The sequence below is a fragment of the Bufo gargarizans genome, chromosome 6 (assembly GCF_014858855.1).
Source record: "Bufo gargarizans isolate SCDJY-AF-19 chromosome 6, ASM1485885v1, whole genome shotgun sequence".
In the NCBI taxonomy this organism is placed as follows: Eukaryota; Metazoa; Chordata; class Amphibia; order Anura; family Bufonidae; genus Bufo; species Bufo gargarizans.
Window position 1 is genome coordinate 299,136,299 of NC_058085.1, and position 27,288 is coordinate 299,163,586.

Genomic DNA, 27,288 nt, shown 5'->3' on the forward strand with positions numbered 1-27,288 from the left:
TCCGGTTGCACGGTTTGCCCAAGGAGATTGTGTCGGATCGGGGGAGTCAGTTTGTGTCCAGGTTCTGGCGCGCCTTTTGCTCCCAGTTGGGGATTCATCTCTCTTTCTCCTCGGCCTACCACCCTCAGTCCAATGGGGCCGCAGAACGATCCAATCAGGCCTTGGAGCAATTCCTCCGTTGCTATGTCTCCGATCACCAAGACAATTGGGTTGACCTCCTGCCTTGGGCTGAGTTTGCCAGGAACACGGCAGTGAACTCTTCCTCTGGGACGTCTCCCTTCATGGCCAATTATGGGTTCCAACCTGCCGTGTTACCGGAGGTATTCTCTCCCCAGGATATTCCGGCTGTGGAGGATCACCTTTCCGTCCTACGTGCTTCTTGGGTACAGATCCAGAGGTCCCTTGAGGTCTCTGCGCAGCGCCAGAGACTCCAGGCTGATCGCAGACGAGCGCCCGCTCCTTCCTACCAGGTCGGAGACCGTGTATGGTTGTCCACCCGCAACCTCAACCTTCGAGTGCCCACTCCCAAGCTAGCGCCTCGTTTTGTTGGTCCCTTCCGAGTGCTTCGCAGGGTAAACCCGGTAGCCTATGCCCTTGCGCTTCCTCCTGGCATGCGGATCTCCAACGTGTTTCATGTCTCCCTGTTGAAGCCATTGGTGTGTAATCGTTTCACTTCCTCGGTTCCTCGGCCCCGTCCGGTCCAAGTGGGCAATCGTGAGGAATATGAGGTGAGCAATATCCTGGACTCACGCCTGGTCCGCGGTCGGTTGCAGTTTTTGGTCCATTGGCGTGGTTATGGTCCAGAGGAGCGTTCCTGGGTTCCCTCCGCAGATGTCCATGCTCCTGCTTTGCTCCGAGCCTTCCACGCACGCTTCCCTCAGAAACCGTTCCTTACTCCGCGGAGGAGGGGCCCTTGAGGGGAAGGTACTGTCATGGTCTTACCTTCTTACTACTCTCCTTCGTTTGACATGTGCTGGCGGCCATCTTGGTTTCTGGGTTTCTTGTAGCCTCCCACCCTGCGGCTTCTCCTTCCCACTGGGAGGAGCTGGATGCCTAGCTCATATATATAGGAGGTCTGTGGCTTCAGTTCCTTGCTTGGTCCTCCTGTGTTCACATGCTTCTAAGACTGCTGCTGCTTCTGGTTCCTGATCCTGGCCTCGTCTGACTACCCCGTTGGTTCCTGATCCTGGCTTCGTCTGACTACCCCGTTGGTTCCTGATCCTGGCTTCGTCTGACTACCCTTCTGGTTCCTGACCTCTGTCTCCGCAAGACCCTGCTTCGGTTTAGCCATCCGTTTGGACTTTTGCTTACGGCTTGCTTTTCAATAAAACCTTCTTATTTTCCACTTATCTCTTGTTGTACGTCTGGTTCATGGTTCCATGACATCCACATAAGACATCCATTAATTCGCCGCTGTCGAGTCTAGAACTTACCTCCTGATAGAAACTGATTAAATTAGTTTGACATGACCGATCCCTCATGAAGCCATGTTGATATGGTGTTTGCTTATTTTCATTGAGGTACTCCAAGATAGCATCTCTTAGAAAACCTTCAAACAGTTTACCCATGACGGATGTTAAACTTACCGGCCTATAGTTTCTGGGCACTGATTTTGGACCCTTTTTGAATATTGGCACCACATTTGCTATGCGCCAATCCTCTGGAACACTCCCTGTCAGTATAGAGTCCTTAAATATCAGAAGTAAGGGTCTTGCTATGACATTACTTAATTCTCTTAGGATACGGGGGTGTATGCCATCTGGTCCTGGTGATTTCTCTATTTTAATATTTTTAAGACGCCGCTGTACTTCTTCCTGGGTCAGACAGGGCACTTTTAATGGGGAATTTACTTTTACATTCTCCATTTCATCTGACCGTTTTTCTTCAGGGAATACAGTGGAGAAAAAAAAATACTTAAAAGCTTTGCTTTCTACTTATTGCTCTCTGCAACTCCCTCCCTCATCGCTCTGTAAAGAGCCGACACCTTCAGATTTATACTTTTTACCATTTACAGTCAGGTCCATAAATTTTGCTACATCAACACAATTGTAATGTTTTTGGCTCTATACACCATCACAATGGATTTGAAATGAAACGAACAAGATGTGCTTTACCTGCAGACCGTCGGCTTTAATTTGAGGGTATTTACATCTAAATTAGGTGTGTAGGATGTGCCTCCCACTTGTTAAGGAACCAAAAGTAATGGGACATTTGGCTTATCAGCTGTTCCATGGCCAGGTGTGTGTTATTCCCTCATTATCCCAATTACAATGAGCAGATAAAAGGTCCAGAGTTCATTTCAAGTGTGCTATTTGCATTTGGAATCTGTTGCTGTCAACTCTCACGATGAGATCCAAAGAGCTGTCACTATCAGTGAAGCAAGCAGGCTGAAAAAACACAACAAACCCATGAGAGAGAGAGCAAAAACATCAGGCGTGGCCAAAACAACTGTTTGGAACATTCTTAAAAAGAAAGTGAGCTCAGCAACACCAAAAGACTCAGAAGACCACGGAAAAAAACGGTGGTGGATGACTGAAGAAATCTTTCCCTGGTGAAGAAAATAGGGCCGACTTCTCTCTTGGCTACAGGCTCTATTGTAGGGATGGGCTGCAAATTGCGGATCAGCAAAACACGGATGGCGTCCGTGTGCGTTCCGCAAGTTTCGGAACAGCACGGACAGCCATTGATATAACTGCCTATTCTTGTCCGCAAAACGGACAAGAATAGGACAGCATATATTTTTTGCGGACCACGGAACGGAGCAACGGATGCGGACAGCACACTGAGTGCTGTCCGCATCTTCTGCGGCCCCATTGAAGTGAATGGGTCCGCATTCAAGCCGCAAAAACTGCGGCTTGGATGCGGACCAAAACAACGGTCGTGTGCATGAGGCCTGAGTTTGATCATAATTTTGTTTAGTTGAGTGTTCATGAGCTGCCAGGGAACTAGAGATCAGTGATGGTCAGTTCACAGTGTTCGCCAACGAACACATACGGGCCGCCATCTTGAATCACCCGTCCGGCGATGCACAGGTAAGCCCTTGCCTGTGCCGCGAGCCGGTCTGAAATCAAATGTGGTCACCAGGAGCAGGCAGTTACGAGAACAGCCTGATGAAGGCCCCCGGCGGCTCGCGGCACAGGTAAGGGCTTACCTGGGCATCGCCGGACGGGTGAGTCAAGATGGCAGCCCACATGTGTTAGTTGGCGAACACTGCAAACTGACCATCACTGCTTGAGATAACTGCTTCAGGTGGAGCCACCTGAGCAGCTCCCTGATGGATTACTGAGAAGCAACAGTCTGAAGATGAAGTTGAACTGCAGGCTGTAGAGGAAAAACTGTTGAAAATCGTTAATAATTGGAAAAACGATTTTTAGCCAAAAATAAGTAGAATTCAGAAATAAAAATACCCCAAAGGTGTCCATAGCCTTTAAAGCATTTGTTGCTAGCATCTTGGTGTCAGATACAACAGGACACTCTGAGTTTTTGTGGTCCATGTCGACAGTCTGAACTGTTTTGGCAGTAGAATGCGCAGCTAAACTATATTAGGCAGGTAGTTTTAATATTATGGCTGATTGTGGTATTTGAACTTTTCTGCTGCACTTGCAAGCAAACATTTCCAGAGTTTTATTATTTATGCACCAAATATATATATATATATATATTTTTTTAAGCAGAGCCTATGGCAAAGCAGAGACGGTATCAGTCTCTAGTCTTTCCTTTCTATTCTGAGGTTAACTGCAAATGATAATGATTTCCCTCTGCAGTGAATGTAATACTGAGTCCTGAACAAACCTCCTGTACTATTTGAGATTATTCCAAATAGTCTGCAACCGCAGTGCAGATTGAGAGGCTGCTACGGTTCACAGCTGGAGGTGACTGAAGACATCATCAGCAATTGCTAAAAAGCCCACTCAAGTGCCAAACATATTCTGCAGCCTGTATGCTATAAGGCGTCCCACAATGTGGAGAGCGGTATCAAACGCGAAAAAGTATCTGAAATACCTTTAGGGTACTTTCACACTTGCGGCAGAGGATTCTGGCAGGCAGTTCCGCCGCCGGAACTGCCTGCTGGATCCGGCAATCCGGATGCAAACTGATGGCATTTGTCAGACGGATCCAGATGTGGATCCGTCTCTCCGGTGTCCTCTGGAAAAATGGATCCGATATTATTATTTTTTGGATTTTTAAAGGTCTGCGCGTGCGCAGACCAGAAAGCCGGGTCTGTTTTGCAAGAACACTTAATGCCGGATCCGGCACTAATACACTTCAATATAAATTAATGCCAGATCCGGCAAGTGTCTTTGGCCGGAAAGAAAACTGTAGCATGCTGCGGTATTTTCTTCCTTCAAAAAATGTAAGAGGGACTGCACTGATGCATCCTGAACGGATTGCTTTCCATTCAGAATGCATTAGGGTAAAACTGATCAGTTTTTTTTCCGGTATTGGGCTCCTGTGACGGAACTCAATACCGGAAAACAAAAACGCTAGTGTGAAAGTACCCTTAATTGAAAAGCTTTGCAGAAGTGGTGATTTGTAACTCGGTTTATGTTATGTCAAGGTAAGACATTAGAAAGGAAAACTGCAAGTGCATGCAAACTATAAATCTATTTCTTTCTTGGTTTTGCAAGCCTTCGAAAGCATTAACCCCAGAAATAGAGAGCTAAAAGTTCTCCTCCTTTGCCCACTGGTCTTAATGTTAAAGCAATATTCCCACGTCAGACAATGGTGGCATATTGCTATATGATGTCTGATTTTTATTTTTTACATTGCATCTTGTGATAACTAGTGTTAGGCGAGCATGCTCTGCCGATCACTGATTTTACTCTAGCATCGCAATGCTCAGCCGAACACCGCGTGTGCTCGAGTGCGATGCTATAGTCTCCTCCCCGCATGTTTGTATAAACGTGCGCGGAGGTACTGGCACTCACTGTAATGCTGTAGCCATGTTGGCTACTGGCATTACAGTGATTGGCTGGACGGAATACGTCATCGGGTGCTATATAGCACCTGATGACACGTATTCGGATCAGTCTTTTAGTCATGAAGAGCTGTGCTGAAGAAGGGACAGATAGTGTAGGGAGTGAAATAGTAATATTTTAGTGGAAAAAAACTTTAGAGACCCAAAAGTCCTTTTAAGGACTATAGTTGTATCTGGCTGCAATATATATATTATTAGCACAACCAGCGCGAAATTAAGTGCAATTGTTAGTGCCGCTTCTGATAGTGACACAACCTCTGCTACATCTTTTATTTTACATCTCCGCAGCCTAAATATCTGTGAAATTCAGAGCAATTGTTTGGCCGCTGGTGACAGTGACATTACCAGCGCTACATCTCCTATATAACGGTTGCGCATCCTAAATATCAGTGACATTAATTCAGTGTAATTTTTTATTAGCCGATGGTGGCAGCAACATTACTTGCGCTATACCTCCTGTATACCATTTGCGCATCCTAAAATTATCTGTAAAATTCAGTGTACTTTTTTCATAGATGCTGTGGACAGCATCTGGAGATGTAGCATTATCTGTGCTACATCTCCTGTTTAACGTGTGCGCATCCTAAAAATATCTGTGACATTCTGTGTACTTTATTGTGCATACACTTACAAAACCTGCGCTACTGTACGTGTGACATACCTGCAAGCATATATACCATTTAATATGCGCAAGGCGAGCAGTTTCTGGGTTATTCGGGTCTCTGGTGACCCGATACCCCGGAATAGGATGGTGATCGGTGGTGTGATAATGATGGTGACATCACCTCTCAGGATCTCTTCCGATTGGCTGCAGGGCGGGCGGGGGGTTTAACTTACTGCAGCTCTGCTCTCCTCCTCCTTTCTGTGTCCGGAGCCGTGGAGAGAGGAGCAGCATCGAATCCCAGCACCCCCACTGAGCCACCATAGCGCCTCTGGCACTAAAAAGGTACAATAGGGACAGGTTAGGGAGAGCTTAGATAGTTAGGGATAGTCAGGGAAAGTTTAGGAAAAAAATAAATAATAGGTTTTATTTTTGCATCACCCTGATCGGGTGTCTCGGGTCCACAGCACACTCAGCTGTGTGAACCTAGACCCCCCCCTCCAGGGGTGCTGAAGCTTTTGACCCCCCGACCACCCCTCATCCCCCCTTTACCCCCTCCACACAAATTTTTTGGGGCGCAAGCACTGTGGCCGGCACTCTTAGCGTCTGACCACTGTTAGAGCATCGCCCACCCCACCGCTGATCAGCTTTGGACCGCTGATCAGCGAGTTTGAAAATAAAAATGGTATTTTATTATTTATTTTTTTCTGTTAGGTTTAGGGATAAGTACGCGAGCACCCATGCCCCCACACGAACGCACACTAAATAAAGTTTTCCACAAACGCACACACACACTCCCCTATGGCCCGCCAGACGTTCTCGGCCGAGGAGGCATATGCCCAGCTTGCCTCCGACTCCGAGAGCCCCAGCGAGGATGAGGATGACCCCACTTTCCTCTTGTCTTCCGCGTCCTCCTCATCATCTAGCGATGATGATGAGCCCCCAAGGCGGCAGAGCAAGGGGACCGCCATGCCAGGCACCCTGTGGCCCACACTAGTACGAGCAGCTCTTGGGCTCGTACTAGTTTTCCAGCCCACCAGATGAGCCCCCTACTGGTAAACTTGCAAGGTATACCCCAGAGGATTTTGAGCCGGTGATTCCTAATTTTGTTGGACAGCCAGGAATCCAGATTCCCACAGTGGGCTTCACTGAATATGACTATTTTAGTCTTTTTTTTTAGTGACCACTTTGTAAATCTGATGGTGGAGAAAACTAACTTGTACGCCCAACAGTTCATTGCTCAACACCCCGGCTCCTTTTTGGCTAGGGCTGGTGGCTGGACTCCGGTCAGTGCAGCCCAGATGAGGACGTTTTGGGGCCTCGTGCTGCAAATGGGCCTAGTCAAAAAACCCAGTGTCAGGCTGTTATGGAGTGGGGACGTCCTCTACCAGACCCCACTTTACAGTATGGCCATGACACGCTCCCGTTTGGAGGCCATTCGGAAATGCCTGCATTATGCAGATAATGCAGCATGTCCCCCCCCCCAAGGTGATCCTGCCTATGACCGCCTGTAGAAAATCAGGCCGGTCATCAATGACTTCAGGGCCAAATTTTTGGAGGCCTATGTACCTGGAAGGGAGGTCACTGTTGATGAGTCTCTCATTGTTCCTTCTAAGCAGGCGAGGTATGGGGTGAAGCTGTACAAACTTTGTGAGAGTACCTCAGGGTACACTTACAAGTTTCATGTGTACGAGGGGCGAGATTCCCATATTGAGCCCCCAAAATGTCCCCCCACTCTGGGTGTTAGCGGGAAACTTGTGTGGGACCTTATGCACCCACTGCTAGATAAGGGTTACCACCTGTACGTGGATAACTTTTATACTAGTATCCCCTTGTTCCAGTCCCTCGCTGCCAGATCCACATCTGCTTGTGCGACCGTGCGGAAAATTCAACGCGGCCTCCCTACCCACCCCCTCCAGGTACCTATCCCCAGGGGTGAGACCCGTGCCCTTACCAGTGGAAACCTGTTGCTGGTCAGATATAAGGACAAGAGGGATGTCCTTGTACTGTCCACAATTCACGGTGACTGCATCACCCCTGTCCCTGTGCGAGGGCAATGGTCCTCAAGCCCGATTGTATCGTCAAATACAATCGGTATATGGGAGGAGTTGATCTCTCTGATCAAGTCCTCAATCCATATAACGCCATGCGCAAAACCTGGGCATGGTACAAAAAAGTTGTGGTCTACTTGGTGCAGGTTGCCTTGGGAACTGGAGGTGCCCGGATCGTCCCTGGCCAACACTTTCCAGGTGTGGTCCCCCATACTGGAAAGAAGGGACGGTCCCAAAAAAAGTGCAGTGTGTGTCACAGGAGGGGGATTCGGAAGGACACCAGCACTGCGGTGACATGTGCCCCGAACATCCGGGCCTCTGCATTGACGGTTGCTTCAGGGAGTACCACAGTTCCATGGAGTACTAAATTTATAATTCCCTTCCCCAATTTTAATTCTATTTAGCCACTGACAATCGCCCAGAAAAGAAGAAACTATGGCTCTCGTGACCTAACCCCTCAGATGAACACAGTCAAAAAAATAAAATAAAAAACGGTGTAAAAAATTGCTTTCTTTACACCATTTTTCTTTTCGTTTTTTGACTGTGTTCATCTGAGGGGTTCAATACAGGAATAAATTAGACCCTATCTGGGAAAGGATTTAATAATACACAATCACATAGCTACAGGATAATTTCCTTTCTTGTCCCAGATAATAAAATGTAACTTTTAATGATTTGCTTAAAATGAAGTCAGTGAGCTCTAAACACTGTGGGTTAAAACTAGCTGATGCTCATTATTAGTGCCAGATCACTATGTTATTGAATTGCTTCGTTTTTAAACGGTGGCTGGGAGTGCACTTCCCCACACTACCACTCTGATTGAAGTGCGCACTGGCACACACTGATCGCTTATAGCAGGCATCCTCAAACTGCGGCCATCCAGCTGTTGCAAAACTACAACTCCCAGCATGCCCGAACAGCCTACAGGTATCAGCCTACAGCAGAGCATTGTGGGAGTTGTAGTTTTACAACAGCTGGAGGGCCGCAGTTTGAGGATGCCTGGCTTATAGCATAGCAAGTATCTGTGCATTTATCATACACTTGAAGGCACATAAACATAAGAGGTCAGCAAACTAAAACCTAAGACTGCCCCCTAAATAAATATTAAAAAGTAGACATATTAGGTATTGCCGCGTCCGTAAGAATCTGCTCTATAAAAATAACACATGACCTAACCTCTCAATTGAACACAGTAAAAAAAAAACTGTGCCAAAACAGCAATTTTTTGCCAAATTTTCCATTTTAATCCATTTTTTCCGTTAACAAAGCAAGGGTGAACAGTCAAACAAAACTCAATATTTATTGCCCTGATTCTGTAGTTCAGAAACACCCCATATGTGGTCGTAAAATGCTGTGTGGCCAAACGGCAGGGCGCAGAAGGAAAGGAGCGCCATATGGTTTTTGAAACGCAGATTTTGCTGGACTGGTTTTTTTGACACCATGTCCCATTTGAAGCCCCTCTGATGCACCCCTAGGGTAGAGACGCCATAAAAGTCACCCCAACTAAGAAACTACACCCCTCAAGGTATTCAAAACTGATTTTACAAACTTTTTTTTAACCCTTTAGGTGTTCCACAAGAGTTATTGGCAAATGGAGATGAAATTTCAGAATTTCAATTTTTTTTTTAACCTTGCCTCACAAAAATGTAATATACAGCAACCAAAAATCATATGTACCCTAAAAATAGTCCCAACCAAACTGCCACCTTATCCCGTAGTTTCCAAAATAGGGTCACTTTTTTGGAGTTTCTACTCTAGGGGTGCATCATGGGGGCTTCAAATGGGACAAAGTGTAAATAAACCAGTCCAGCAAAATCTGCCTTCCAGAAACTATATGGTGTTCCTTTCCTTCTGCGCCCTGCCGTGTGCCTGTACAGTAGTTTACGACCACATATGGGGTGTTTCTATAAACTGCAGAATCAGGGCAATAAATATGGTTTTGTTTGGCTGTTAACCCTTGCTTTGTTACTCGAACAAATGGATGAAAATGGAAAATTTGCCCAAAAATTGAAATTCTGAAATTTCATCTCCATTTACCAATAACTCTTGTGGAACACCTAAAGGGTTAACAAAGTTTGTAAAATCAGTTTTGAATACCTTGAGGGGTGTAGTTTCCAAAATGGGGTCACTTTTGTGGAGTTTCTAATCTAGGGGTGCATCAGGGGGGCTTCAAATGGTTCCACAATAACTCTTGTGAAACACCAAAAGGGTTAACAACATTTGTAAAATCAGTTTTGAATACCTTGCGGGGTGTAGTTTCCAAAATGTGGTCATTTTTGGGTGGTTTCTATTATGTAAGCCTCACAAATTGACTTCAGACCTGAACTTTTCCTTAAAAAGTGGGTTTTGGAAAATTTCTGAAAAATTTCAAGATTTGCTTCTAAAATTCTAAGCCTTGTAATATCCCCAAAAATTAAAATGGCCTTCCCAAAATGATCCAAACATGAAGTAGACATATGGGTAATGTAAATTAATAACTATTTTTGGAGGTATTACTATGTATTATAGAAGTAGAGAAATGAAAACTTGGAAATTGGGGGGGGGGGGGGGGGGAGAGACTATGGAGGGGGAGGAGCTCTATGGGGGGCCCTATCTTGTATACTGGCAGGCACACATGGGGGGCACTATGGAGGGAAGAGGTGCAATATGGGGGCCATATCTTATATACTGGCACACATGGGGGCACTATGGAGAGGGAGGAGCACTATGGGGACCCTATCTTATATACTGGCAGACATGGGGGGCACTATGGAGAAGGAGGGGAAAGGAGCACTATGGGGCCATCATCTGGGGCACTATGTTATATACTGGCAGACATGGGGGCACTATGGAGGGGAGTAGCACTTTGGGGGCCCTATCTTATATACTAGCACACATGGGGGGCACTATGGAGAAGGGGGATCACTATTGGGGCATCTACTGGGGACCCTATCTTATATATTGGCACACATGGGGGGCACTATGAAGAAGGGGGCAAGGAGCACTATTGGGGTCATTATATAGAGAAACTATACTGGCACACATTATGGGGGCATTTTATTCTGGTACATTGTCAGGCACCATGGGGAAAGGGGAGGCGCACTATTCGGGCGTATTTTATACTGGCGCAAATTATAGGGCACTATGGGGACCTTGTCCCAACTGGGGGCACTAAGAGCGTTTTATGGGCACACAGGGGACATTGGCACACATTATTAGGGCACTATGGAGACATTGGCTCTACAGGGAGCACTAAGAGGAGGTATTCCTTATACTGCCACACAACAGGGAATTTTTATTTTTACTGTAACAGATTATAAAGAGTGTTATTATTACGGTGGGCATTATGGTGGGCTTTATTACAGTTAAGGGACTATGAGGAACATGAATACTAGTATGAGCACTATGAGAGCATTATTACTTCTGGGACACAGTGGGGACATTTTTACTGTAGGGGCACTATTACTACTACGTGTTGTTTGGTACATAATTCGTTCTATTGGTGGGACATTGGGGAGCAGTATTACTGTGGGGGCACCCTGGCACGGTATCAGCTTAGCACAATTATTTTTGGGGAACATTATGTTTACACTATTAGGCCTCATGCACACGACCGTTGTTCTGGTCCGCATCCAAGCCACAGTTTTTGCGGCTCGGGTGCGGACCCATTAATTTCAATAGGACCAGAAAAGATGTGCACAGCACTCCGTGTGCTGCTCGCATCCGTTGCTCCATTCCGTGGCCCCGCAAAAAAATAAAAATAACATGTCCTATTCTTGTCCGTTTTGCAGACAAGAATAGGCATTTGCGGAAGGCACACGGGTGGCTTTCGTGTTTTGCGGATTCGCAATTGACGGACCACAAAAAACTGAACGGTCCTGTGCATGAGGCCTTAGTGTCAGGGACACTGTTTCCTGGGCACAGTTATTTTTTAGGACACTGTGTGTCAATAATTATTGATGGGGAACTATCTGTGTGTAACTTGTATAGGGAGCACAGCGGGCACAGTATTGGGGGTGGCAGGATGGGGTGTTCAGAAGGTGGGAGGATGATGGAAAAGTAGAAAACTAAGATGTTTTTCAAACTTTGCAGAGAGAAGAGATGGCTGAAAGAAATCATTATGGCGGTCTGCATGGGCGTCCGCAGGGAGGGGCAAGTGCCCCCCCTGGGGCCAGCGAGCTGCTCAGAAGTGGGGCGGGGGGGGGGGGGCACAGGGAGATGAACGCTTCCATTGTGGAAGCGCTCATCTCCATAGTCATCTGTATCGCCGTCCTCAGGACAGCGATACAGATGACTGTGCTGAGGCAGGGGAGGGAGAGGCGTGTCCCTTTCCCTTCCCCTGATAGGCTGCAGGCACATCAGAGGCCGGCGCACCGCCTGAGCCGTACAGCGCGGGACACAGGCCGGAAGAGGCCTGCATCGCATCGCTGCCAAGGAGGTAAGTATAAGTGTTTATTTTTATTGTGTACAATACTGGTGGCTACTGGCACATAATGGGGGTCTCTGGCTACTGGCACATAATAGGGGTCTCTGGCTACTGGCACATAATGGGGGTCTCTGGCTACTGGCACATAATAGGGGGCTCTGGCTATTGGCACATAATGGGGGGCTCTGGCTATTGGCACATAATGGGGTCTCTGGCTACTGGCACATAATGGGGGGCTCTGGCTACTTGCACATAATGGGGGGCTGTCATTACTGGCACATAATGGGGGGCTGTCATTACTAGCACATAATGGGGGGCTGTCATTACTGGCACATAATGGGGACTGTCATTACTGGCACATAATGGGGGCTGTCATTACTGGCACAAGGGGGGGCTGTCATTACTGGCACATAATGGGGGGCTGTCATTACTGGCACATAATGGGGGGCTGTCATTACTGGCACATAATGGGGTCTGTCATTACTGGCACAAGGGGGGGCTGTCATTACTGGCACATGATGGGGGGCTGTTATTACTGGCACATGATGGGGGGCTGTTATTACTGGCACATTATTGGGGGCACTATAGGGGCATCTACTGAGGCCACAAAGAAGAGGTGTTTTATATGGGGGGCTCTGTACAGTAGAATTTTAAAAACTGGGACACATTATGGTGGGTACTATGAGGAAGAGGGAGAGGAGTACTATGGGGTCATCTACGGGGGCACTAAGAAGGGGTATTTAATACTTGCAAATTATGGGGGACACTGAGGGCATCTACTGGGGCATTTTATACTGGCACATTATGGGGGCATTACAAGGCGGTATTTTTTGCACTGTCACATTATAAGGAGAATTATTTCTACTGGGGGGGGCATTATGGTGGGCTTTATTACTTACTCCCCCATGGTATGACCCCCTAGTAGCAGCACCAGCCTCTCCCTGCTCTGCTATCCCACTGCCCCTTCTCCAAATCCTTATTATGAAATCTTTCTCATTAGGATAAAACACAACATCAGCTCCACCGAGCCCCCAGCCAAAGTGTGGAAGTGGTGTCTCAGATCCTCAAGGGTCAAGCCAAGTAACTGTAAGTTTTCATGTGAAATATGTCTATGTTATACACATATAGCCTACACTGTGCCACACAATATACAGTACACTGCTACACTGTGTAGTCTGTTCTATAAGCATCATTGTTTTGTGGCGGCAGACAAAAAATAATCTGGAAGTGCCCCTCCCGAGACCAGGCTCTGGATCCGCCACTGCACAGCTCATGCGTTCAGGGCCAGCCTTAGGTGTTCAGGCGCCCTGTGCGAGCTAACCTTGTGGCGCCCCCCCCCCCCAAAAACAAAAAAAAACAAACACTGCTTGTTGCTGGCATCATGGCATAGGCTGGCTGACTATCCAACCAAGTAGTTACCAGCCCTCACACCCCAAAGGCCGGTGTAATGTTATACTTCCCTATTTCGTGAGATTTCCCTACCCTCGTCACTTCCGGTCGCACCGGACATGACGTGAGGAGGTGTGCAGCGCCGCGCAGGCGCACAACGACAGGTTAGGGAAATTTCACAGCAGAGTGCGCATGCGCCAGGAGCCTCGCCGGCGGTTAGGGTAGGGAAAAACTATGGGCCAATGCGTAGGCGCAGTGATCGGATGGATGTTCTCAGCTGAACACCGGCCGACACTGCGCATGCACCGGGAGCCTCACCAGCGGTTAGGGAAGGGAAAAATTACGTACGGGCCAGTGCTTTTTCCCTACCCTAACCGCTGGTGAGGCTCCCAGCGCATGCGCAGTGTCGGCCGGTGTCCAGCTGAGAAAATTCGTTTCCAATGTAGTATTAATAACTAAACAATTAAATAATAAACATATTGCATTGTCTACTTACCACCAGGACAATAAGATGATCTGGACTCTGGCTGCAGTCTGGCTCTGGGGACTCCATTGTCACTCTCCCCCCCCCCCTTCCCTTGTCACTCTCATTATCCCCCCTCTCCCTTGTCACTCTCATTATTCCCCCCCCTCTCCCTTGTCACTCTCATTATTCCACCCGCCCTCCCTTGTCACTCTCATTATTCCCCCCCATCACTCTCATTATTTCCCCCCATCACTCTCATTATTTCCCCCCCCATCACTCTCATTATTTCCCCCCCCCCATCACTCTCATTATTTCCCCCCCATCACTCTCATTATTTCCCCCCCCATCACTCTCATTATTTCCCCCCCCATCACTCTCATTATTTCCCCCCCCATCACTCTCATTATTTCCCCCCCCATCACTCTCATTATTTCCCCCCCATCACTCTCATTATTTCCCCCCCCATCACTCTCATTATTTCCCCCCCCCATCACTCATTATTTCCTCCCCCCTCCCCCCTTGTCACTCTCTTTCTACTCCCACCTCCACCTCTAGTGTAGCGTGGCCGAGCTCTGTTCGATCCGCGGTATAGGAGCATTTGTTTCCTGTACTCGGCCGGACTGACAGGAAGTGCACACTAAGTGAGCACTTCCTGTCAGTCCGGCCGGGTACAGGAAACAAAAGCTCCTGTACCGCGGACCTAACAGAGCTCGGCCACGCTACATTAACAGGCGCAGGCAGGATTCTTTAGAGCGGCAAGCGCTCAGCCTCAGCCACTCAGGCGGCGCAGAATGAGGGGCGCCGCCAGCCGCCCCGAACTTATATAAGCAACTTTTTTGCTGAATACAGGGGGGGGGGGGCGGGGGCCCGCCCCGTGGGAAAACATAAGTGCCGCCTCGCCTGCCCATATTACATTGCGGGCTGTCGGCCGCCCGGCGCCCCTGTTGCTATGGCGCCCTGTGCGGCCGCACAGCCCGCACACCCCAAAGGCCGGCCCTGCATGCGTTATTATACTTTGTGATAATGAATATGCCCCTCCCCTTCATTACATTCTCCCCTTGGAAGAATTTCTGCGGACGTCCATGGCGGTCTGGTCTGAAAGGAGAAGATGAGGACAGAGAACATCTACAGGAGTCTGTCTTTGGACCCAAAGCACTGGTGACAGGTGAGTCTTTGACACCTTTTCCAACCCACTGAACATGGGTTCCAGCTCTCAGAGAACCTCTTTGAAGGAAACCTTTCGCCATATTAATCTGAAATAATCTGCAGGCAGCATGTTATACAGCAGGAGGAGCTGAGCAGATTTATATATAGTTTTATGAGAAAAGATTCAGTAACACTTGTATCTCATTCATTTAAATTCCTGCTCATTCTGGGCTTTGAAATCCAGGAGGCGCAGTGATTAACAGCCTGCCCTCTATGACTGTGTATACAGAGAGAGCTGTCAATCACTGATAGGACCGCCTCCTGCACTTTAAAGCCCAGAATGAGCAAGAATTTAAATGAATGAGATACAAGTGTTACTGAATCTTTTCCCATAAAACTATAATAAATCTGCTCAGCTCCTCCTGCTCTTTAACATGCTGCGTGCAGTTCAGACACTACGCCCAATGTGACAGGTTCCCCCTTTAAAGGATAACTGTCATATTTTTATTTTATTTGCTAGTTTATTAGAGCTAGGCATGTATACCTGAGTTAGTCTGTCAATGATTGCCAAAAGATCTGTAGTTACCTTATAATAACAGTTTTCATTAATGTCTCCTGTCTCTTTCCACTGCTCCTTTAAAAGACTGTTGCTATGGCTCAAAAATATGGGTGGACAGCACTCCTTGATAATGATGTATCGGGTGCTCGTCTCCAGGAGGGGTGGTAAAAAGCCCCTAGTAGAACAACTTGTAGATATCCAGAAAAATAAAAAACGGAGACAGCACGTCCAAAAAGGTGCAAAAAGTGGAATTTCTTCCGGATGCAACGTTTCGGCTGCGTGTTAGCCTTTTTCAAGCATGCATATACATTCAAAGGTGGGGTTTAAATACCCACATACAAAAACAAAAGGGGGAGTGACCTGTGATGCAATTAACTTCATTATTATCAGCAGTTTGTAATAACATACCTTAACCCTGATGTGCCAGTGAACTTGGGCGGGTAGCCTGAGGTATTGGAGCCATGAGTGACGCCATGGTGTGTGATATTGTAGCCATATATGAAGCCATGAGGGACGCCTAAGAAAGTAAGGTGCAGATGGAGCGCATCTGCTTTCCAGAAACGAGCCGCCGAGGTCGTCACTTCCGGTTCCGGACCTCCGTGGAACGCACCTGCGTTCCAAAGCAGCACTTCCGGATGCCAGTGCCGATCATATGTGGAACGCATATGCGTTCCAGCCCGACTCTGCTTGTAGTGAGAGAGCCAGGAGAAGTGTGCTCTATGAATTTCACTCTATTTATGCAGAGGATCAGTGTTAGGCGCACTATGTGGGGGAAGATAATAATAAATGGCACGAATTCCGGATGGAAAGCTCAAATGTTATGTGGTGCGCATGCGCAGTAACGTTAGGTGCAATATCTGTGGTATCACTGAATGCAGGAGACCGGGCAGGAAAAAGGGAGTGGGCATGTGCGCAATAGGATAGGCCTACCCTTATGCATACATTAAGTATATCTGAGCGCAACTAATATGCCCCGCAAATGCGCAGAAATCAAACATTGCGTGTGCCCCAGCTGCCTGTGAACATGGATTTTGACTGTGTCCCAGGGCTCCATTCCTATGTGACACTCACACAATGCACCAAATTACACAGATTAATTTCTTTGGATACTGTGGCATAATCATTACTTATCGGCAGATGCTGTAGTCTGACTTGACATGGAACGGCGTGTACACATTTCTATATATTGAGGCGATTATTGTAACTCTACACATTCTATGGGTATCTTACTCTACCCACGTAAAATGGTGAAGTGAATTAGGGGGAGGTGAACGTGTGAAGAGTCCATAAGTCCCAGTGCAAGTGTATCAGGGAGAGAACCTAAAAGATAAAAACTAAAGTTAAGCGCAGAGAAATCCAATGGTGCTTATACACCTATAAAAAGTAAATACATGTAGTTCAGAGAAAGGGGTTATTGCAAAGTCAGTGTTCATGCCCTTCAGTGTTAACGTGTCCAACTCGTCTATCCACTTGAGTTCACACCTTTTCAAAAAAAATTCTCGGTCGCCATCTCTTCTTTGCCTTGGTATGTGGTCTTTGATACGAAAACATAATTGGCTAATATTGTGTTTAGCCTCCAAGAAATGCCTTGGAACTGGTTGTTCCACATTCTTTTTCCTGATGGTGGATTTGTGTTTCGTAATCCGTTCCCTGAATTCCATAGTGGTCTCTCCTACATAGAGGAGGCCACATGGACACTGCAGGGTGTAGATGACATATGATGACTGACAGGTTAGAAAGTGTCTGATTTCATACTGTTTCCCTGTTCTGGGATGAGAGAAGTGTGGGCCTTTCATCATGGCATTTGAGACATGGATAGCAGCCCTTCTTCTGGGGTGCCAAAAAGGTCTGCGTCAGACCCCCTAGGGGACCTATATCAGATTTCACAAGGAAATCTTTTAAGTTTTTTGGTCTCTTGAAGGCCATGATAGGCGGCTCCTTCAATGTGTCTATATCTGGATGGCCTCTACGAATGATATCCCAATTTTCACGTATGATCTGTCCAATTTTGTTACTATGGTGCCCATAGGTGCTGACAAAGGGTATTCTGGATATATCTTTCTTGCGGGTGCTGGTTAGTAGCTGTTCTCTCGGTATTTTTGAAATGTCCTTTTCATGATCATTCAACAGCGGAGCCGGATATCCTCTGGCAAGAAATTTGTTTTTCATGTCTTCCATTCTGTGTGTGCAGAGTGTTTCCTCACCGACTATCCGTCTAACTCTCATGAGTTGCGATCGGGGTAGTGTGTTCACCATACTCCTCGGATGGTAACTCTCAAATCGCAATAAATTGTTCCTATCTGTTGTTTTGGTAAAGAGATCTGTGGTTAGAGTATTCTCATTGGTTTTGCACACTGAGAAATCAAGAAATTGCAGTTCCGAATATGAATGCACCATAGTGAATTGAAGATCCGGATCCGATTCATTGAGTTCTTTCAAGAACTCTTGTGAGTTTAGGGTGTCGCCATTCCAGATTGCAAACACATCATCAATATACCGCCACCAACATTGTATGTGTGAAAATTTTGCGGATTTATACACCACCTCCTCCTCAAACTGATTCATAAAAATATTTGCGTAAGTGGGCGCTACGTTTGATCCCATAGCGGTCCCCCGTCGCTGTTTATAAAAGTCATTGCCAAATAGAAAATAATTCTCTGTCAGGACAATCCTGAGTAGATTCAGAAGGAATTCATTCAGAAGGGAGGAAAAGTCAGATTTCCCCAACACATTACTGACACACTTGGTGTGTGATATCGATGTGTAAAGTCTCACAACATCGAAGGAGACTAAAATCGCTGTAGAGGTGATTTTCAGTTCCTGTAATTTATTCAGTTGCTATGGCTCATCTGTCTCTGGCTAGGAAGACAGAGGGGCTGTCCTTCACACTACATGCTTGCCTTAGGCTTCAGAGTGAGAAGGAGTGTCTCTCAGTAATCCAATCTGATTGGCTGGCAGGAAGCTGCTGGCTACAGCAAGTTTGTATGGGACCTACGGGAATGCAGTTTTGGCCTCAGAGAACTGGTACAGGGGCCATCTTGAGAAGTACTATACAAGTAGAGCCCCCCGGCAGAGTGGAGACAGTGTCAGCATTAAGTTTGTGTTGATGTCACTGATTATTTTGCCCTTCCTCTGATCTGTCAGAACAATAACCCCCAAAATACGGATCCTGTCTGTTGAGCATCCGCCTTCACTCGGTCAGCATTTGGTCAGTAATCCAACAGTATTGCTAACGCCCAAAAAAAAAAAGGAGTGGATCCAAAACAGAGATGACACGTGAATGGAATATTTGCATGGCTTCTGTACCCACTCCTACTTTTGGCTACCAAATCACAAGCCAATTCTGAGGGGACCATACAGGCCTTAAAGTTGCTACACAGACGGGATCTGTTGTGCGTCTCATCTTTCCTTACTTCTGGCAGATCAGAAGAAGGATCAAATAAATTATGATGTCAGCCAGGCCAAAAGGCAAAATAGTGGCCCAGTCATGAAGTGGGGAAGGTGGGAACAGCATGGAAGCAGCATCAGGAGACCACAGAGTGGCAATGTAAGTGTGGTGGTGACAGCAGAATCAGGAGACCACAGAGTGGCAAGGTGACATAATAGGGAGGTGAAAGCAGCAACAGGAGACCACAGAGTGGCAAGGTGACATAGTGAGGAGGTGGCAGCAGCATCAGAAGACAACAAAGTGACCCGGTGACAGAGTGGGGAGGTGGGTGGCAATGCGAGTACCAGCTGAAGATGGTGGGTGAAAGAAGGAACACTTGGCATCAGATGTTTGCATCAGGCGGGTGGCAGCATCAGAATAGTAGCTGAGGCAAGTAGCCAGAAGAAACCAGTCTCTTTTGTCAAAGTGTTGGTATGGCACCATGGATGATCTAGTATGATGCATCAGGCATTGGTGAGTGGAAATCCTGGCTGATCCACGACTGATTCATCTTGACAAAGATCAGTCTCTCCACATTTTGGGTGGACAGGCGAGTTCTTCTTGTGGTAAGGCTACTTTCACACTAGCGGCACAGACCTCCGGCAGGCTGTTCCGTTGGGTGAACAGCCTGCCGGATCCATCCTGCTGCTAGTGACCGTGTGCCTCCGGACTGCTTCTCTGTCCCCATCGACTATAATGGGGGCGGGGGCGGAGTTCCAGCGAGGCACGACGAGAGGCTGCCGGAATAAAACCACGATATGTCCATTTATTTCAGCAGCCTCCCGCTGTGTGCTGGCGTGCATCGCCGGAACTCCGCCCCCACCCATATTATAGTCAATGGGGACGGAGCGGCAGTTCGTAGGCACACGGTCCCTAGTGGCCGGATGGATCCAGCAGGCTGTTCACCTGACGGAACAGGCTGTCGGAGGTCCGTGCCGCTAGTGTGAAAGTAGCCTATCTTTGGCCCCCGCCGCACTAAACTCCTGCTCTGATGCCACACTACTGGCCGGGTAGGACAGCTTTTCCAGGGCAAACTCTGCTAGTTGTGGCCACAAATGCAGTTTGGCTGCCCAGTAGTCCAGCGGATCTTCAATGTGGAGTGGCAGGGTACTGTCCAAGTATGCCACCACCTGCTAGTTCAGGTCCTGCTCCAGGTCTAGCTGCTGCTGGTGAGTAGTTTCTTCACTAGGCAGGTGAAGGAAGCTGCTCATAAGCGACTCTAGACTGTCGCTGCCGATGGAGCTGGAACTGATCCTACTCCCCACCCTGCCACAGCAGCCATGGCAGAGGAACGTGAGCACAATGGGCCCCACGGTCATACCTGCGAGAGGATGGACCATGGCGCAAATAGACAGCGGCCAACTGACTACATAGGATGTCTCTATAGTAGTTCAGTTTGTCCTCCCTTTCAGCAGGTGTAAAAAAGGCCCCCATTTTAGACCAGTAGCAAGGGTCCAACAAGGTGGAGAGCCAGAAGTCATCCCTCTGCTGAATGGTGACAATTCGGCTGTCATTACCCAAGCAAGTGAGCATGCATAGGGCCATTTGTGCAAGTGACTCGGAGGGACTCCCTGCCTCCATCTCCACTGCATACTGCCACGGTGGGTTTGGTTCCTCTGTCTCATGTTCCTCATTGCCCTGTAGCTCCTCTGGCTGCTCCTGCTCCTCCTCTCCTGTCACCTGTGTGTAAAAACCACCAATTTTGCTAGACATTGCTTATGCTCCAATGTCCTCCTCTTCCTCTTTCTCCAGTTCAGCCCCCACAGGGCTCATGTGGCCGTGAGATCTAGGTGCCATGTCTCCAGTCCCCTGACCAGCCATATTTACCAGCATCTGTTCCAGGACATGAAGCAGTGGAGTGACATAGTTCATCCCGTAGTCCTGGCGACTGACAAATAATGTGGCCTCCTCAAAGGGCCTGAGCAAGTGGCAGGTGTCACACATGAGTTGCTACTGGCTGACATCGAAGTTACACAGGGGAGTACTCCTGTCCGCTTGGATAGTCAGGAAATCGTTGATGGCCTTTCTCTGTTCGTACAGTCGGTCCAACATATGGAGGGTGGAATTCCAACGGGTGAAAGCGTCGCATATCAGCCTATGTTGGGGGATGCTGTCCTGCCGCTGCAGCTCGAGGAGGGTGTGTTTTGCGGTGTACGAGTGGCTGAAGTGCATGCAAAGTTTCCTGGCCATTTTTAGGATGTCTTGCAGATGGGAGGAAACATAGAAACATAGAATGTGTCGGCAAATAAGAACCATTTGGCCCATCTAGTCTGCCCAATATCCTGAATACTATGGATAGCCCCTGGCCCTATCTTATATGAAGGATGGCCTTGCCCCTCTAATTTAAAACTATGTCCTCTTGTAGCAGTTTTTCTTCTTTTAAATATTCTCTCCTCTTTTACCTTGTTGATTCCCTTTTTGTATTTAAAAGTTTCTATCATATCCCCTCTGTCTCGTCTTTCTTCCAAGTTATACATGTTAAAGTCCTTTAATCTTTCCTGGTAAGTTTTATCCTGCAATCCATGTACCAGTTTAGTAGCTCTTCTCTGTACTCTCTCCAAAGTATCAATATACTTCTGGAGATATGGTCTCCAGTACTGAGCACAATGCTCCAAATGAGGTCTCACTAGTGCTCTGTAGAGCGGCATGAGCACCTCCCTCTTTCTACTGATAATTCCTCTCCCTATACACCCAAGCATTCTGCTAGCATTTCCTGCTGCTCTATGACATTGTCTGCCTACCTTTAAGTCCTCTGAAATAATGATCCCTAAATCCATTTCCTCAGATACTGAGGTTAGGACTGTATCACTGATTTTATATTCTGCTCTTGGGTTTTTACGCCCCAGGTGCATTATCTTGCACTTATCAACATTAAATTTTAGTTGCCAGATTTTTGACCATTCCTCTAGTTTTCCTAAATTCTTTTCCATTTGGTGTATCCCTCCAGGAACATCAACCCTGTTACAAATCTTTGTGTCATCAGCAAAAAGACACACCTTACCACCGAGGCCTTCTGCAATTTCGCTGATAAAGATATTAAACAATATGGGTCCCAGAACAGATCCCTGAGGTACCCCACTGGTAACAAGACCTTGGTCTGAATATACTCCATTGACTACAACCCTCTGTTGCCTGTCCCTTAGCCACTGCCTAATCCATTCAACAATATGGGAGTCCAAGCCCAAAGACTGCAATTTATTGATTAGCCTTCTATGTGGGACAGTATCAAAAGCCTTACTAAAGTCTAGATAAGCGATGTCTACTGCACCTCCTCCATCTATTATTTTAGTCACCCAGTCAAAAAAAATCTATAAGATTAGTTTGACATGATCTCCCTGAAGTAAACCCATGCTGTTTTTCATCTTTCAATCCATGGGATTTTAGATGTTCCACAATCCTCTCCTTAAGTATGGTTTCCATTAATTTCCCCACTATTGATGTCAGGCTTACTGGCCTATAGTTGCCCGATTCCTCCCTACTACCTTTCTTGTGAATGGGCACAACATTTGCTAATTTCCAATCTTCTGGGACGACTCCTGTGTCCAGTGATTGGTTAAATAAATCTGTTAATGGTTTTGCTAGTTTAACGCTGAGCTCTTTTAATAGCTTTGGGTGTATCCCATCAGGCCCCTGTGACTTATTTGTATTAATTTTAGACAGCTGACTTCGAACCTCTTCCTCTGTAAAGACACATGCATCAAAAGATCCATTCGTCTTCTTTCCTAACTGAGGTCCTTTTCCTTCATTTTCCTTTGTAAAAACCGAACAGAAGTATTCATTGAGGCAGTCAGCTAGTTCTTTATCTACTTCCATATACCTTCCTTCTTTTGTTTTTTATTTGGTAATTCCTTGTTTTAGTTTCCTTTTTTCATTTATGTATCTGAAGAATGCCTTATCGCCTTTTTTCCCTGACTGAGCTAATTTCTCTTCTGCCTGTGCTTTAGAAGCTCTTATAACTTGTTTTGCCTCTATCTGCCTAATCTTATAAATTTGCCTTTCATCCTCGTTTTTTTTTTTTTTTTATAATTCCTAAATGCTATCTTTTTGTTTTGAATGATTTTGGCCACTTCCGCTGAGTACCACAGTGGTCTCTTCCTTTTTTTTTTTTTTTTTTCTGACAAGCCTAATGCAATTTTCTGTTGCCTTCAATAGTGCCACTTTCAAGTAGTCCCATTTCTCCTGGACTCCAATGAAACTGTTCCAATCTGATAGGGACTCGTATACCACTAATCTAATTTTAGAAAAGTCTGTTTTTCTAAAATCTAAAACTTTTGTTTTTGTGTGGTGTGACTCAGTCACTGTACTTATAGTAAACCACACTGACTGGTGATCACTAGATCCCAAGCTTTCCCCTACAGTAATATCATATACCAAATTCCCATTTGTGAATACTAAATCTAAAATGGCCTCCTTTTGGGTTGGCTCCTCAACTACTTGCTGTAGAGATAATCCCAGTAGGGAATTTAGAATACCTGTACTCCTGGCAGAGCTAGCTATTTTTGTTTTCCAGTTTACATCTGGAAAATTGAAGTCTCCCATAATGATAACTTCCCCCTTCAATGTAATTTTAGCTATTTCCTCAATTAGTAGATCATCTATATCTTTGACTTGGCTAGGTGGTCTATATATCACACCTACACGAGTTACCTTATGATTATCAAGCTGCAAGGTAACCCAAACTGACTCTAAATTGTTCTCGCTAACTTGTATAAAATTAGATTCTATGCTATCTTTCACATACAGGGCCACCCCTCCCCCTTCTTGCCTTCTCTGTCTTTCCTGTATAGAGAGAACCCTGGTATTGATATATCCCAGTCATTACTCCCCTTGAACCACGTCTCAGTAACAGCCACTACATCTATATTCTCAGATGCCATTATAGCCTCAAGTTCATTGATCTTATTCCCTAAACTGCAAGCATTTGTAGACAAGAATCTGAGCTTGTCATTTCTTAACCTTTGTGCTACTCGCATCTTCTGGCATTGTTCTGGGGGGCAGTTGGACTGCTGGATTATCACTCTTTTGTCCCCCCTTTCTAGTTTAAATGCTCCTTAGCAAATACTTGGAACTGTTCACCGAGGACATTCGTTCCCTTGAGAGAAATATGCAAACCATCTTTCTTGTACAGTTCTTTTCCATTCCAACAAGAGCTAACATGAGACACAAAGCCAAACCCTTGGTTCAGACATCATTCACCAAGCCATACATTGAATTCCTTAATGCGCATCTTCCTGTCATGCTGAAGGTTCTGCACAGGCAAAACTGCAGAGAATGAAACAGTTGATTCAACCTCCCGTATATCCTTTCCAAGTGTGTGAAAAGCTTCTTTCACCTTTGAAACCTCATTGCAAGCCAGATCGTTTGTCCCAAGATGGACAATAACATCCACTTCCCTTTACTGCTTTGCTTGCCTAACAATATTAAGGATCCGTTGTCTATCCGTGCTAGCGGTAGCACCAGGGAGACATCTCACAACACCATTCTCCTCAAACTTCACACCTCTTATGATGGAATCGCCCACCAACAGCTGCTTACTATCAATCCTCCCCTTTTTGTCTTTGGCTGCAGTCTTACATACTTTGGGCATGGGAGATGATTGTTTCTCACCCACTGTGCTTGAGCCATCCTCCATGTTGCTCTTGCACTCTGAAAGTGCTGCAAATGAATTATGGAGAGCCACAGACTGTGGGACATGTCTTCTATCCACAACTCTCAGTCTACCAGAACCTACAGTAACCCAGCTTTCATTTCTAGGGGGCCTCTGTGGCAGTGGCATTTCAATGTTCTCAGCCTGAGTTTATTTAATGGTTAATTTACAAATCTCATATTTCAAAAAGATAATTTCCTGCTACATTATGGAGAGCTGTTTACAGATCAGACAGTATCCAAACCTCTGAAGAGTGGAACCTGAAATAAAAGCACAACAATTCCTGCACAGAACCAGGTCTGCCATTTTAAAGACTTCAGGAACCGCTTGACAACCAGATTGAACACGTGTGCCATGCCGGGCTCATGGCTCAGCCCTCCTTGATGCAGCACTGACACAATGTTCTTCCCGTTGTTGGTCACCATGGTTCTGATTTTCAGTTGTCGCGGAGAAAGCCAGGATTTAATTTCTTGCTGAAAGACAGGGAGCAGTTCCTCCCCTGTGTGACTTCGTTCGCCCAGGCAAATGAGGTGAAGAACCGCGTGACACCGCTGTGCCCTGCACATGTGGTATGCTGGAGGGGCACTGAGAATTGTCCCTGCAGTGGAGGCTGAGGACACAGTGGAGGATGAGGAGGCAGAGGCTGACATTGTCGCTGGTCCAGCGGCGTGGCAACGTGGAGGCGAAAACGGCGTCACCTGGCCAGGTTGCTGGTGTGGCTGTGCAGGAACCACATTCACCCAGTGGGCTGTAAAGGACATTTATTTTCCCTGACCGTAGTTACAGTTCCACACGTCGGTGATGCTGTGAACTTTGGCAGACATCGACAGCCTCAAGGACTGGCCTACCTTCTGTTCTACATGTGTGTGCAGGGCTGGTACTGCCTTTTTCGCAAAGAAATAACAGCTTGGGACTTTCCACCTCGGCTCAGCACAAGCCATCAGTTCTCTGAAAGGTGCAGAGTCCACCACTTGGAAAGGGAGGGACTGCAACACCAGCAACTTGGACAGGAGCACATTCAGCTTCTGCGCCGTTGGATGAGTGCACGCATACTGTTGTCTCTTGGTAATCGCTTCGGTGACGGAATGTGTGACAAGGAGTAGGAGGAGCAGGAGCATCAGGACCGGAAGATGATGGGAAGGACAGACAGCTCCCTTCGGCTGAGGTGGTGGAGTCTTGACTGCCAGAAACTGGGTGCGTTCCAGTGCGTGATGCAGCAGTTGCTGCGACAGGCTGGACCACCACATGCGAGCCACGGGTCTACCAGGCCACTTTATGGTGACGCTGCATATGTTGACACAGGGCAGTAGTGCCAACATTGGCACCCTGGCCACACTTCACCCTCTGCCCACAGATTCTACATACGGCCACGTTCAACTCCTCCGGCGGCTTTAAATAAAACTGCCACACCGCCGAGTAGGTGATTTGACACCCAACACTATGCACTAACTGACTGCTACCACCGCTGCCTTCATGAGCCCCTGCACCACTACTTCCCGGGCAGGTAGGCTCCCGTGAAGCGGGTGGTCTGCCCCAGGTGCGTTTGACTCTCGCCCCCCCACTGCTGCTACCCTGCTGACTCCCAGCCATGCTAGCAACTTGCTGGCTCCACCGCTGGATCACGGGCAAGCTGCCACCCTCTTCTCCCAATGATGATGAAGCCCCTTCGTCAATCGGGTCCCAAGTGCGATCAGCTACATCATCATCATCTAGTAGTGTCTGCACGTCACTGATGTCCTCCTCAATTGTCTCTGGGTCAGGAGCCTGACTGCTCTCAACACCAGCTCCCACGCTACTCTCCTCATCACTACTTGCCCGCCTAGCGGAGGAAGCGGCAGATGTCTCCTTCACATCTTGGCTAGGCAGTAGCTGCTGCCTGTCCTCTAGTAGCTGTTCCTTGCTGAAAAGTATAGCAGAGCCTACAGCATATAATACTTTTCGCGGTGAGGAAACAGAAAAGGACAGAGGCAGGTTGAGGACAGGTGAGGGCACAGGACCTGCTCCCGGGTCATGCGAACTAAGGGTTGTGTCAGACAAACCCACTGACTCTTGGCTGGAGGTGTCTGATGTAAGTTGCGACGAAGTTGAAGATCGAGTCAACCATTCAAGAACCGCTGGGTTGCTGTTCACAACACGACCGCTAGCTGACACTGGAAGCTCAGCCCTCTCAAGTGACCCCTTCTGCCATGGCCCCTTACTCTGCTGTGACCTCTGCCTGCGCCAGAAACATTTAGGCCTCTGCCACTTCCATGTGCAGGGCCTGGCACTTCTCTGTCTGACATACTGTTAGATCCAAAAAACAAATGTTAGATCCCCCCCAAAAAAATTCTCGCCACTAATACACAGCAAACAGGGCTTTAGAATATATCACCGCACCACTAAATGACAAATAGGCTAAAAGAAAATTGTATTTTTACACAAAAGGCTTTTCAACAGACGACAAACGGTGAATCTATTTGTATTTCACCAGTAATATACGGCAAACTGGGCTGTAAAATATCTCACTGCACCGCTGAACGGCAATTAGGCACACATTTTTACACAAAACGCTTTTCAACAGATAAGTGCAACGATGAAAGGCGAATATATTTGTATTTCGCCAGTAATACACCACAAACT